General features: G+C 42.0%; 1 pseudogene across 1 annotated transcript; it reads right to left on the bottom strand.

Annotated features, from left to right (window-relative positions):
* Nucleotides 1-7,357: 7,357 nt before the first annotated feature.
* LOC306848634 (4-galactosyl-N-acetylglucosaminide 3-alpha-L-fucosyltransferase 9-like) lies at nucleotides 7,358-8,462 on the bottom strand (annotated as a pseudogene). The gene has a single exon. The product of its transcript is annotated as a 4-galactosyl-N-acetylglucosaminide 3-alpha-L-fucosyltransferase 9-like (transcript).
* Nucleotides 8,463-14,392: the final 5,930 nt, after the last annotated feature.

The raw sequence follows: 14,392 nt of genomic DNA on the forward strand, positions 1-14,392 counted from the left end.
CCTTCGGAGCCTCTCAGTATCAGACTGCTACTAGAAAGCTACCTGAATCTTCTACTCCCTTCCATGAGCAGATAGTTAACATTATCCCTGCCCTCCACAGTGGTCAAATAAGTTCCAGTGCTCCACCTACCTTCTATGGAGGAAGTGCCTCGCTCGAATCGCATGCTTTCCCCTGATCCTTATTCACTGCCAGCTAGGACTTATTCTGTCAGTGCTGTGAGTCATGGTGATAATAACCCAAGTTACCCACCTCAGCAGCAGAGAGCCTACCCGACTGAGCCGTACAGTATGATGGTTCTGATTGACAGAATGATGGGTCAGTTGCAGCTTATGAGGGACGACGTTGTGTCACGGCATGGCACCCCTAGCAAAGCACCGCCCAGACCACCTCAGTCTTATAAAGAGTCACCTCCTGCGCATTATGAATACCCCGACCAACAGTGGTATGTACCTGCCCCTCAGTATGCGGATGACCGAGCTTATGGGCCATCTGACAGATTTCAGAGCAGTTATGAGCCTGCAGCAAGATCAAAGATCGATATGTACCACCACTCAATGCCCCTACCTGCTCAGAAACTCAAGCCTTCCTCTTCAGAGCAGCCTTCCCTTCAGCTAAAGGAGTCAGCTGCTGAATATCGTGGTCCTAAGCCTAGTATACCCTACCTGGTACATAAAGATCCCAGCGAGTTTGCTCGTCTGAAGCTTGCGCTCCACAATCTGCTACCTGAGGACACGTCAGAGTTGTTCAAGTTCCAAATCTTGGTGGATCATCTTCAATTGGAGGAGGCCAAACTGATTGCAGATTCCTTCCTCAACTCTCCATATCCTTACACAGCGACAATGGCTGCTTTGACAGAGAAATTTGGTAAGCCTCATCAGCTTGCATTGAGTAAGACTGCACGAGTAATGGATGCACCAGATGTCCGTCCAGGAGACCCTGAAGCCTTTGAAAGGTTTGCATTACAAGTTCAAGCCCTGGTAGGACTGCTGAAATCCCTTGGACCAGATGGGGATGCCGAATTAAGGTGCGGTTCTCATGTAGTTCGCCTGCTGACCAAGCTACCACCTGATTTGAGAGCTGCTTTTAGGAGACAAATGTTACATAGTCAAGCCTCAAGCTTCACACTTCCAGAGTTCTCCAAATGGTTGCAAGCTGAAACATGGTGTCAAAGTGGCGATGTGATTGGGAACATCCAGACAAAGGGATGGCCAAAGCAAAAGCCTGACCAATACAAAGAGCGAAGGTCAAGACCAGCTACTGTACTGCATGGTGCAGGCAGCCCTGTTACAAATGTAACTTCCTCAATCAAACCTGCTACTTCGCCAGAGAACAAGGTAAAAGGTAAAGCCTACTGTCCTTACTGTGAGAATGCAGACCATTTCCTTAGTCAATGCATCAACTTTCAGCAGCTCACGACTGAACAAGTGAAGCAGTGGATTCAGACTAACAAACGCTGTTGGAAGTGTGGTAGGTCACATTTATCTGCACAGTGCAACCTGAAGAAACCCTGTAACAAGTGTAAAGGGAAACATTTGCTGATACTCCATGACATTAATTACAAGTTAGTCAAAGACACTTCTCCAGCATCAAGTTCCACGGCGGAAACTTTATACCTGGACAAACCTGGAACAGATGGCCGGGTCCTTCTCAAGGTTGTCAGAGTTCTGCTGAGATATAAGAATCGCACATTGGACACTTATGCTATCCTAGACGATGGATCTGAACGCACCATCTTGTTGTTTGCTGCAGCCCAGAAACTGAATATGAAAGGTGAAGAGGAAGAGCTATCCATTAGAACCATCTATCAGAAGGTGTCACGATTGCAAGGCTCGAAGGTCTCATTCAGCATTTCCCCAGTAGCCCAGCCACATAAGACATACCAGATCAAGCAAGCCTTTACAGCTGACCACCTGGGATTGGCTCAGCAATCCTATCCGATGGAAGCTCTTGCAAGTAAGTACAAACACTTACAGGGCCTCCCTATCCAGTCCTTTGAAAAGATTCACCCACTCCTACTGATTGGAGCCGATCAGCCTCATCTAATCACCCCAATCGAGCCAGTTAACCTGGGACCCCCTGGCGGGCCAGCCGCCATCAAAACAAGACTGGGTTGGACACTACAGGGCCCAGCAAAGCTCCTTCTGAATCCTCTTCATCCTCAGCAGGTTCTCTTTACCTCTTGGTCATCCAAGCAAACAGAGCTGATGAGAAATGTGGCAAAGCTATGGGAGCTGGACATTCTCCCCTATCGTAATGAGAAACAGGTTACCCGCTCCAGAGAGGATCAAGCGGCCATTGAAATCCTGAACAAAAGAACCGTGAGAGTTGAGGTAAATGGCATCCAGAGGTACGCTACCCCCTTGCTACGTAAACCCAGCATGGCTTGTCTTAACGCCTCTGAAGAAGCAGTAATGCCACTCCTTCGTAGAACTGAAAGGCATCTCCTGAAAGACCCAAAACGAGCAGCGACCTATTCTGCGGAGATCAAGAAACTGGTAGAGGAAGGTTATGTGGCCAAACTTGATCCAGACAAACCATCGCAGAGCCCTGAGAGGTGGTTCATACCCCATCATATGGTCACTCACAATGACAAAACCAGACTGGTCTTCAACTGCTCCTTCCAGTATAAGGGAATGAACCTAAACGAATCCCTACTACCTGGGCCAGTACTAGGTCCGTCTCTCCTTGGAGTCCTAATAAGATTCAGAGAGCATTCTGTAGCGGTGAGTGGGGACGTGAAAGGAATGTTCCATCAAGTTCGACTTCTGGAACAGGACAGACCTATTCTGCGATTTGTGTGGAGAGATATGGAACGGGACAGAAAGCCAGACATCTACGAATGGCAGGTGCTCCCATTTGGCACTACTTGCAGCCCTTGCTGTGCCTCTTATGCCCTGCACAAACATGTCCTTGACAACACCGAATCGAGTGATGACCTACAATTCACTATTCAAAGGAGCTTCTATGTTGACAACTGTCTTCAGAGCCTGAACACAGCTGAGGAGGCCAGAGGGCTGATTGACCGTCTCAGAGAGCTGCTGGCAAGCGGAGGATTCAACATTTAGACAGTGGGCCTCAAACCAACCTGAAGTAGTAAGCCATCTACCTAAAGAAGCTCAGTCTATCAGTACCGAACTGTGGTTGTCAAAAAAGGAAATGGAAGTTCCTGAATCCATTCTGGGTCTGCACTGGCACTGCCCCACCGACACTCTTAGGTACAAGCACCGTCCCTTAGAGTACGGACCGCCCACAATGCGCAACTTATATCGAGTCCTTGCCAGTCAGTATGACCCATTGGGCTTCATTCTCCCCTACACGACCAGGGCGAAAATACTGATCCAGAAACTGTGGGCTAAGCCAAGAGAATGGGACGATCCTCTGTTCCCCGACGAACTTCTGCAGAGCTGGCAGCAGTGGGAGTATGAACTCAAATATCTTTCCTGCATCACCTTTCCTAGATGCTACGTGACTCCAGAAATGGATAATGACTCTGTAGATAGAGGGATACATGTGTTCTGTGATGCATCAGAAAGGGCCTATGGTGCAGTCTCGTACCTGAGAACAGAGAGCGGTCAAGGCAAGGTACAGTTAGCATTCCTAATTGCACGCTCCTGGGTTGCACCCAAAAAACAGCTGTCAGTTCCCAGACTGGAACTCTGTGCCGCGCTCTGTGGAGCTCAGTTAGCAGAGGTGCTAAGGAAAGAACTTAGGCTTGAATATCGTAGGATTACCTTGTGGTCAGATTCAACAACAGTACTTAATTGGTTGCAGTCAGAGTCCTGCCGGTTCACAGTTTTTGTTGGTACCAGGATTGCAGAGATACAAGAAACCACAAGTCCACAGGACTGGAGGTATGTGGACTCTGCTCTGAATCCTGCGGATGATTTAACGAAGGGAAAATCTCTTGCAGACCTAGCCACTCCAAACAGATGGACCAATGGACCCCCGTTTCTATTAATGTACCCTGACCATTGGCCAAAGAGTCCTGCTGGCAGCTCGCTGAAGGATGACTCAGAGTTACGCAAGTCAACATTCTGCGCCTTAAATGTAGTGACCTCCCACGCAGAAATTCCAGATGCCAACCAGTTTACAACTTACAAGGAATTACTGGAAGCTACTGCACGATGTGTTCATGGGGTGGTGGATTGAGAACCACTAACAGCTGAAGACTTCCTACAAGCAGAGACACTTCAGTGGAGAGCATCTCAGCAGGTTAGTTTCGTTGATGACTTCCAATGCCTGAAACAAGGTAAACCTCTCCCTCCTAACAGTAAACTGCTCACCTTGAGTCCAGAGCTGGACAAGGAGATGGATGTTATTCGAGTAGGGGGAAGACTTCGACGAGCTGAGGCACTCGACATGGCGACTAAGCACCCACTTGTCCTTGACCCTAGTCATGCCCTTACCAAGCTCATAATTCAAGATTATGATCACCAATTGAAACATCCAGGCCCAGAGAGAGTCCTGGCGGAAATCAGAAGGAAATTTTGGATTCTGCGTGGCAGAGAGGCCATTCGCAATCACCAGTTTCGATGTACTGACTGTCGGAGATGGAGAGCCAAACCCGAAATCCCACAAATGGCAGACTTACCTGTGGCCCGCCTTCAGCTACTTAAGCCTGCATTTTACTCCACTGGGATGGATTGCTTCGGGCCCTTATCGATAAAGATTGGACGGAGAGTGGAGAAAAGATGGGGAATAATTTGGAAGTGCTTGACAACTCGATGTGTCCACCTCGACATACTGTCAAGTATTGACTCTGATTCCTTCCTTATGGCATTCAGGAGGTTCGTGGCACGTCGAGGAACACCCTTTGAACTTTGGTCTGATCAAGGGACTAATTTTAAAGGAGGGGAGAAAGAATTGCATGAAGCCTTCAAGGGTATGTCGCCTGAGTTACAGCTACAGTTAGCGAAGCAGAAAGTTCACTTCCGCTTTAACCCACCTGGAGCTCCTCACTTTGGAGGAGCATGGGAACGGGAGATACGATCTGTGAAATCAGCCCTGTATGCTACTGTTGGTGCTCAGTCTGTTACAGAGGAAGTTCTCAGGACAGTGTTAACTGAGGTAGAGGGAATACTGAACTCCAAGCCTCTTGGATACCTCTCCTCTGATGTCTCAGATGTTGATCCTGTTACCCCAAATCACCTTCTCATGGGGCGGCCTGACGGCTCTCTCCCACAGGTTGTATATCCTCAAAGCGAACTGATCAGTCGGAAACGATGGCGCCACAGTCAAATCCTCACTGACTTATTCTGGTCCGCGTTCATCAAGTATTATCTACCCAATCTGCAGACTCGATCTAAATGGCAGAGGGATGTCGACGACATTGCCGTTGGAAACATTGTTATGCTGGTAGACCCCCAGTTGCCTAGAGCCATGTGGTTGATCGGAAAAGTCATCAATGTCATGCCAAGTGCAGATGGGCATATCAGAGCTGCGGAAGTGCTAATCAGAGGACGGACCTATACCAGACCAGTTTCAAGAATGATTGTACTTCCTGCCATTCCTGATGACACGGATACCACATAATTACGGGCCATTCATCAGGGACAAATTTAATGCCTAAATTTGGGGGCGGCTGTACAGAAGGCCCTCCATTAATCCAGTATGTATATAGTTGGTGTAGTAGCATTACCTACTTTGTCCAGTGTGTGGCAGTGTATGCGCACTTAATTTGGTCGCAGGTGTTGCATCAGCCATAGCGGCGAGGACGTTATAAGAAATTATCATAAGCTCCGGTCAGGTGGACTGTTAGCTCTTGGTTCCTGCTAAATTTCTCCTGTTTGATACTTCCTGAGTGGTTTTAGTTGGTGTGCGTCAATGACGATATGTAAGTGCACTGTTTGTTATTAATGTTAAGTTGAGATCGTTTCTATTCACTGTTTAATGTCGTGATATGTGACAATGCAGCTTAGTGCTGAGGTAATCATGACTGATAATGAAAGACGTCGTTTGTCTTGCATTAAGCGATCATACACGGTGACTATCCATGCTGTAATCATTTGTAATCAGTGCCTGCGGTTGATTACTTTATAAAGTGAATTGCTGTTCTGTGGTTAATGTGTAAACTAATATATGTTTAATATTGTTGTAATACATTGGCGTGTGAGCATAATACTGGTTTATTTGGGACGATAATATTGCAGGTAGTAATTATTCCTTCCTTTTTGTTCATTTTAGAACCACATCCATATATAGCGAATTGCTTATTGTGTAGATTGGAACCACAGAAAGAAGTCCTGTATGCCATACCGTGCTGATTGCTGAATCTGAATACTAATCATGCAAGTAAACCTATATCAACCTGATTCTGTCTCCCTGAGTCGTGACTGACATCCTGTAGCGAATACATCATATTACCAGCTAAAAGAGTTATTCCTAAACCTTCCTTACACTCTCTCTCTTCAAAACTTTGTTACTGCTATGCCTAGTACTCCTAGATTTAAAAAAAAAAAAAAAAAACAGGCTAGCACGTAACAGTTAGCAATAGTAATGCTTATCGTTGCTTTAAACTATGGAAAATTGTAGCTCATCATTTCACACATATACATTCCCAATGTAGGTGCCAAAACCCTACACTTCATATATAGCAAATATGAATATGACTAACACCTCATGGCTTGGTCTTGACTACAAGGTCCATCCTGCAAATGTATTTTAACAAGTGCAAAATGCATCTCCTTGACATCAACCATTTCTTTGCAAAGCAAACTTCATAAACATATTATTAATAACCTCAAAGCAATTAATATTCGTGCTCTCCATATACATCACATACTGAAACATAACCTCTTATCATTCATATTTCTGTAACAAGAGTTTGAAGTTCCATTACCTCTAAATCATTTGTTAACATTTTCAATTCAGTAGAAAACCCACTCAAGTTAATCATCTCTCTCGTATTCTTTTGTTTAAAGATTCTTGTTTTCTCATCAACTTCAGAACCTCTTTTAGCTTAACACAGATCTTTTGATCTTCCAGCTCTGTCTTTGGCCCTTTTGCATCGTTCCTCTTTTTGTCTCTTCTTGTCTTCCTTACTCTGGTAACGTTGCAGCCCCTGGTCTAAAAGATCATGAAAATCAATTTCTATTTTGTCTGATTGTCTTGTTTGATTAGTTGCTGGGGATTGATTGGAAAATGTCATACTATTATAACCAAATCCGATTACAGTGAAAAAAGCATTTTTATGAATAATTTTCACAATGTGAGAATTTTTTTTTTTAATTTGCACTGTTTCTCACAATAGTGTGCTTTAATGTTTAATCAGGAAGTTTGCTTTTAAATGCTTTTATTTTGTACAAAATTACACAGTCAGACTTGTGGTGTTCCCGGATTCGAAACAATTACCAATTACTAATTAAAATGCCAATCATAGAGATCATGAGCTTCTTTATATTCCTTGTGTCGTGCTACATGGTCACAGGCAGTGCAAATAGCCAGAACAAACTCTTGAGTCTGCAATATTATATGAGGACTTGGAGTGAGATGTTTCCTCCAGTTAAAGTACTTGCGATATGCATCTTCATCCTTGTCCAGCTGAAGCAGATATTCGGCTAGTGACTTTGCATCTGGGAAGTCATTGACATGAATGAAGAACTCAGCAGGAACAAAGTTTTCATAGTTTCTTCTCGGAGGACCCAACACCACAGGGACGGTACCTGCTGCGAGCGGCCCGTTTATCTTCTCAGTGATGTAGTCCTTGTGGATGGAGTTTTCAAAGGCAAGGTAAAATTTGCCAGGGTTGGATAGTAGTCCTTATAATCAAGGAACCTTGCATAAGCCTTTCCGAACAAAGTCACTTGTATGTATTTGCTGAATTCTCTGTAAAAAACGTTCCTTGTGTCGACACCAGTTACGGGACTGTTGTTACTTACAATCCAACACACCAGTTTGTCTTTTTGGAAATCACAAAATCCTCATTAGGTTTCTTCCTGGTCATCAAGCGCATCCGTACAGGAATATCAGCATCCTGCCTGTAGCTGAGAGTGAGATTGAACAGGTTTTCCAGACCCGGTATCCTTTTGGTGTTGGTTGGCGACTCCAAATGCAACCAAATCCACCTCTGGAACGGAGGACGAGGAGAAGGAGGAAGGTTGGACAGATCCCAGCTGAGAGCTCTGTGATAAACGATGACATTATCTGCATCGTTGTACAGAGCTTTATCATCCGTCAGATGACAATTATCAATATTGTAAAACTTTTTGCAGACACTGAAATCAAACCTAAAATTTTCAGGCCAAACCCATAACAGAAGTATAGGTTTCTCCTCTGCTGTATCAGTAAGAGAGTTATTGCTCTTGGCACAGTTTTGTTCTGAGTTTAGTTTGGGTTTAGGAAGTGGTAATGGACAGTTGTGTGAAGGTGAGAGCCAGGAAAACATGATGCTCATAGAGATGACAACTGCAAATGTCACTACTACACCCAGACGGCACAGCATTGAGCTATTTGTGCTTGACATCTTCTGATCTAAAAAAACAAACAAAAAAACAATGATAAACATGATAAATGACAGTAAAAACACTTGATATTAAAAGGTATTTTGAATGAAATAATAGCTAGGCTATGTCTGGTCTGTGAGAAAGACCAAAACTACAGCACAGACAGTGGAAGCAATCAATCAATCAAACTATTACAGACTCAAGGTCCAGATTTAAAAACGACGATAGACAACATATACAACCCATAGCATCTATGACACACATAAAGAGTTACAAAATACAGCAATACCAGTGTCTCCACAGCTTTGACTGATACCACTGAGCAACAGTCCAGTTCTTTTTCTCCGTAGCCCAGGTAAGACGCTTCTGGAGTTGTCTCTGGTTCAGAAGTGGCTTGGTAGCCCTTTTCCTGGGCTACCAATACAGTGGTGTGACAAAGTGTTGGCCCCCTTCCTGATTTTGTATTTTTTTGCATGTTTGTCACACTTTAATGTTTCAGATCATCAAACAAATTTAAATATTAATCAAAGATAACACAAGTAAACACAACATGCAGTTTTTTAATTAAGTTTTTTAACCCACATGGCCCTGTGTGAAAAAGTGTTTGTTTATCAAGTATATATGTATGTGCGAGTGTTTATAGGTGTATATGCATGGATCAAGTTTATATGTATGTGCGAGTGTTTATAGGTGTATATGCATGGATCAAGTTTATATGTATGCGCGAGTGTTTATAGGTGTATATGCATGGATCAAGTTTATATGTATGCGCGAGTGTTTATAGGTGTATATGCATGGATCAAGTATATATGTATGTGCGAGTGTTTATAGGTGTATATGCATGGATCAAGTTTATATGTATGTGCGAGTGTTTATAGGTGTATATGTATGCGCGAGTGTTTATAGGTGTATATGTATGCGCGAGTGTTTATAGGTGTATATGTATGCGCGAGTGTTTATAGGTGTATATGTATGTGCGAGTGTTTATAGGTGTATATGCATGGATCAAGTTTATATGTATGTGCGTGTGTTTATAGGTGTATATGCACGTGTTTTCTGTATGTATTGATAAGCGAAGTTTGATTTAAATCCAACGTGGCGCCTCATACTGTACGCAATAGCCAAAACCTCACACCGAATTTCAGGTCGTGTAGATAGGCAATCATATATACAAATCATTTAGTAAGCAGAAATTTGAAATGTACCTTAATATATTGGAGGAAGATGTGACTGAATTGATGCTTGAAGAAAGCACTTCCAGCAGCCATGATAAACAGCAGTTGCCGGTTAAAGTTTTCTATGCACAATTTGATTTGACGAAAGTCAGGAGACCGATTACTATCTCTCTATCCAGTCACATTAATGGATAGAAATAAAATTAAAATAAGCATGTAACGACCACAAACGGAGGAAAATAGCAGAGTAAAAGTACCGATAGGCTACGTGAGGGTCGATTTGATGGAAGATTGACTTCAGGTGGCGAGCGAATGAAAGTTCATGGACCTGTTTCATGAAAGAAATGTTACCTTTTAAAAACTAATTGCAAACATTTATGCAAAGTGTAAAATATTAAACATAAAATCATGCAATAGCCTACTGTACCACTAAATAAGAAGTGTTTTGAGGACTTAGCCAAACAGGCCAATTAAAGACAACTGCTAATCGTTCTGATTTTTTATTAAATCATTCTTTCATTTCACTAATCAATCACTAATAATTTTTTTTAATTAAACACAAGGGGTCATTAATGATGCTTACATTATAACATGTGCAAATTCACACACAATGTATCTTTAATTTGGCCAGAATTGCAGGTGCCTGTCTTAACATCCAAGAAGGTTTAGAGAAAATATGCTCCAAGCATATCTCCAAGCTAGATTCCCCCAGTGAATTATGGCCATTTTCACTGTATATTAGCATTATTCAAGTTCCTTATTTCTTTTCTTTCTTTCTTTCTTGCTTGCTTTTAGTCGTAAATATGAATCTTTGCTGGCTATAATTTACATTTACATTTAGCAGATGCTTTTATCCAGAGCGACTTACAAATAAGGACAATGAAAGCAATCAAAATCAACAAAAGAGCAATGATACTCAAGTGCTACAACAAGTCTCACGTAGTACACGTAGCAAGTTTTTTTTTAAATTATATAATAAATAAAAAGAAAACAGATAGAACAGAAAAAGAATAGAGCAAGCTAGTGTTCTTGAAGATGGTTAAGGATTCAGCTGCTCAGATTGAGTTGGGCAGGTCATTCCAGGAAAATTTTATTTAAGCATTAATTTAAGGAGAGTAGAAACAAACATCTGCAAGGAAATTTGAAAAAAAGAAAGAAAAAAAAGCAAGATGCAGTAGGATAATAATAAATTAAGCATACAAAACAGGAAATGGGAAAGTTACAGAATTACTATATAGACTAGAAATTAATAATAATAATAAAAACAAAATAGACGCAGGAATACAGAGTACTGAATATTGTGCAGAGGGTCCTGAGGGGATTAATCAGTTGTGCAAAATCACCTGCAAAAAAATTGTGTGAAATAGGCAGATGCATACTTTGTATGGATGCAAATGAAAGTAAAGAGATTTGGTCAGGGTATTGTTACCAGAAATAAATAGCCAATAAATAGATCTATGAATGTATTATTAGCTGATGGATGCATGAATGAAAGGCAGATATATTATTAGTAGTAAACAACCCTGCATGAAATAAGCCATAATGCGTGTGTGTTTGTTTGTTTGTCTATTTATTTTTACCTCACACAATATATGGCACTGGTCTGCAGATCCACGTGTTTTCAGAAACTGGATCTCTGGGTGGTGCAACTGTCCCAGAACAACACACTTAATTTCCCCTCAGTTTGTGAGAGTCATTAACAGCAGTAGTGAGGACAATAACAAGTACTATTATTTATATATGCTTGCAAATTTCTTCACTTTTTGTGATGTCAATCCAAGCAGGCTGGAGCTGGAACTGGACCTGGACCTGGGTGACTCGCTATACAGTTTTTTTCCCTCCTTAGTTTCAAGCAAACTTCGCGGGGAGTACAAGGAACATGCTTTTTTTTTCTTTCTCTTAATTGTCCTCTTAAAATCTTCTGTTACTGTCCAGGAGATGACGCTGTTGATCTGTTCATGGCTGTCTCAACACACAGCAATGGAGGTGGAAATACCAGACAAACTGGTTTTAGATTTTCTGCTTTACTTCCTAACAGCACTTCTTAAAAAGGGCATATGACAAATTTTGGACAGATGATGACCAACAGTCCTAGTGCATTCTTGTGCATGCGTGATTTTCTAGTGTAATCAATTTGCTTTCTGGAAGTTTAACATTGTTTGTGTGTGAATTGCAGGAATGATTGTTAGAGGAAAGCATGGTTGGTTTTGTTTCAGACAGGTGAGCAATTACGCACAACATAGGCACGCATCCTCTGCGTCACTACGGTGACCCAAAAGCCTACAAAACCCAAGGCAGCGAATATAACGGACCCTATTAACCAGTCATCACGCACCTGCAGCCGGGCATGCTAGAGATAATTAGACCATTCTGCATACTGTGACAACTTCTGCTGAAACTCATCCCTAAAACCCCCTCATTATATATGTGTGGCATCCTTTGGGTACGGCAAAGCATGGTCTAATTGTCACATCAATTTACACCGTTTTCAAGGTAACGTGAACGTTAACAGAAGGACAAGTAAAATGTTAAGAAGCAATGGTTCAGCTGGTGTGTCAGCTACAATGAAAAACAGTAGTCGAGCACATTTCGCAAACAGGCCCATTCCACTAGTCTTTTGTGCACATGATGTGGAATACAGTATAACCATTATTCAAGTTCTTTATTTTGCTTTTAGTCGTAATATGAATCTTTGTATATTATGTTTTTTGAAGGAGAGTCAAAGGATCTGGAAATGAAGAAATAACCATCTGCTGGTAAATTTGATAAAAAGATGGAAGATGCAGTAGGATAATAATAAAGTAAGGGTATAAAACAGGAAATGGATAAGTTAGAAGAACAATACAGACTAGAAATTAATTTGAAAAAAGCAGTAATACAGAGATCTGTACTTATATTTTGCAAAAGGTCCTGTGGGGATTCATCAGTCATGCAAAATCACCCACGTTGTGCAAAAGATTTGTGCAAAATAAGCACAAAATTTACTTAATAGATCTATGAATTAGCTGCATAGATGCATGAATGAAAGGCAGACATAGTAGTGGTAGTAGTATTGCATAAATGTGTAGTTTTCACCACAGATTTATTCTGCAGGGGGTTATTTTAGGAGGCCACTGCTAAGCCAAAAATCTCAGGCCATGCTTTGTATTTGGTCTGTAAACACGCTTTTGCTGTTGTCTGTCAATGCCTTTGCTCATGTTAGTTTGAATAATTGATGAATCTTAAAGTGATTGTATGGCAACTGGGGTGCTGATGAAGGAGCGGCGAGAGCAAAGGACCTTTGTGCATTTCCTGCGTCTCAGTGTTTTGTGCTGACAAAGGGCAAATGGGATTCTATTTTACAGCAAACGATGCAAGATTGCACTATTGCGCTTCAAAAGAGCACCAGGCTGGAAAATTTTTTTGGGGTTTCCTTGTCCCGCTTTACTTTGCAAGAAATCTTAGATGAGGTAAAACTGAATGAATCACAAGTTTTATGTTAGTGATACATGTCCTTTTGCAGTTTTTCTTATTGTTATGTCTGATGCAGACACTCAAATCTGAAGAGGAAACTGGCAGTCTAATTGATCGGTGCTTTAATTGAAATTAACAGCACATTTGTACAGTATGTAATATTCTTGTAAGAAAAACACAAATGTTCATTGGTGTTTCATGTCAACCCATGTCCATTAAATAATGTTAACAGAAAACGTTCTACTTTAACAATGTATTAGTAAATGCTAAAATTATCAACTAAGATTAATAAATGCTTTAGAAGTCTTTCATTGTTCACGTGAACTAATGTTAACAAATGGAACCTTATTGCAAAGTGTTAGCACTAGTAGCGTTAGTCTCATGAAGAATAAATTTAATGTAACTTTTTCAGAAGATGACTATTAACTGAAGTAACCAGTTAACCATCTGCTTTTTTTTGTGTGTAGAAATATTTTTCTCAACACTCTCTTCACACTGTGTAGTTTGCAGGTCTGCCATGGTCTTAATTTTACGCTTGGTAGATTCACTGTTGTGTTAAACATACAAAATTTCCTTGATATATTTGTTAATTTACACAAGAATAAGGTCTAGAATGAGGATCAAGAATATACCAGAGAAGTCAAAGTTCACCAATGTAAATCAATACCTAATAGCAATATATATGCTTTTTAAGCCTTGCTAATTAAGTCCCGTGGGTATTGAGATGTTCTCCTCACACCGTGCCATTGCTTAAGCTGGCTTTAGCATCAGAACTGATACCCTCCGACCGTGCATCGACACAGTATACGAAAAGCTTCCGACGTGTATAGGTGTGAACGAGGTCTGTGTTATGAGATGTAAAAACGTGCGGACAGAAAATCAATGTACTCCCCTGCCGATACACGGACCGCCATCACTCCAGCTGCCTCGCACGCAGCCGGCCGAGCCCACATCGCTCCTGACACTCCTCACACCAGCACCGTGGCAGATGGCGACCAGGAGCGGAGGGGGAATACTGCTGCCGAACACAAGCAGCCAAGGGCTGGTCGAGCCAGGCCTCCCCCCACCCGTTCTCCCTTGGGTTGGGTTCTGAGAAGACCCTCCACCATCCCCTGCTCCAGGATTCAGGCCACTACAGATGGGCTTTTATACTGTATATGGACCGCAGTATTCAGTCAAGTCGGGAGGGAATGTGATGCCCAAATCTATGCTAATAGTGTTTACTGACAATTGCTGATTTTGGCAGCTCGGAGATCCGTAACCGGCTGCGTTATGAATGCTAGTGTGTGTGTGTGTGTTGTGTGATTCAACGGGAATCGATA

This window comes from Barbus barbus (genome assembly GCF_936440315.1).
Source record: "Barbus barbus genome assembly, chromosome: 28".
Lineage (NCBI taxonomy): Eukaryota > Metazoa > Chordata > Actinopteri > Cypriniformes > Cyprinidae > Barbus > Barbus barbus.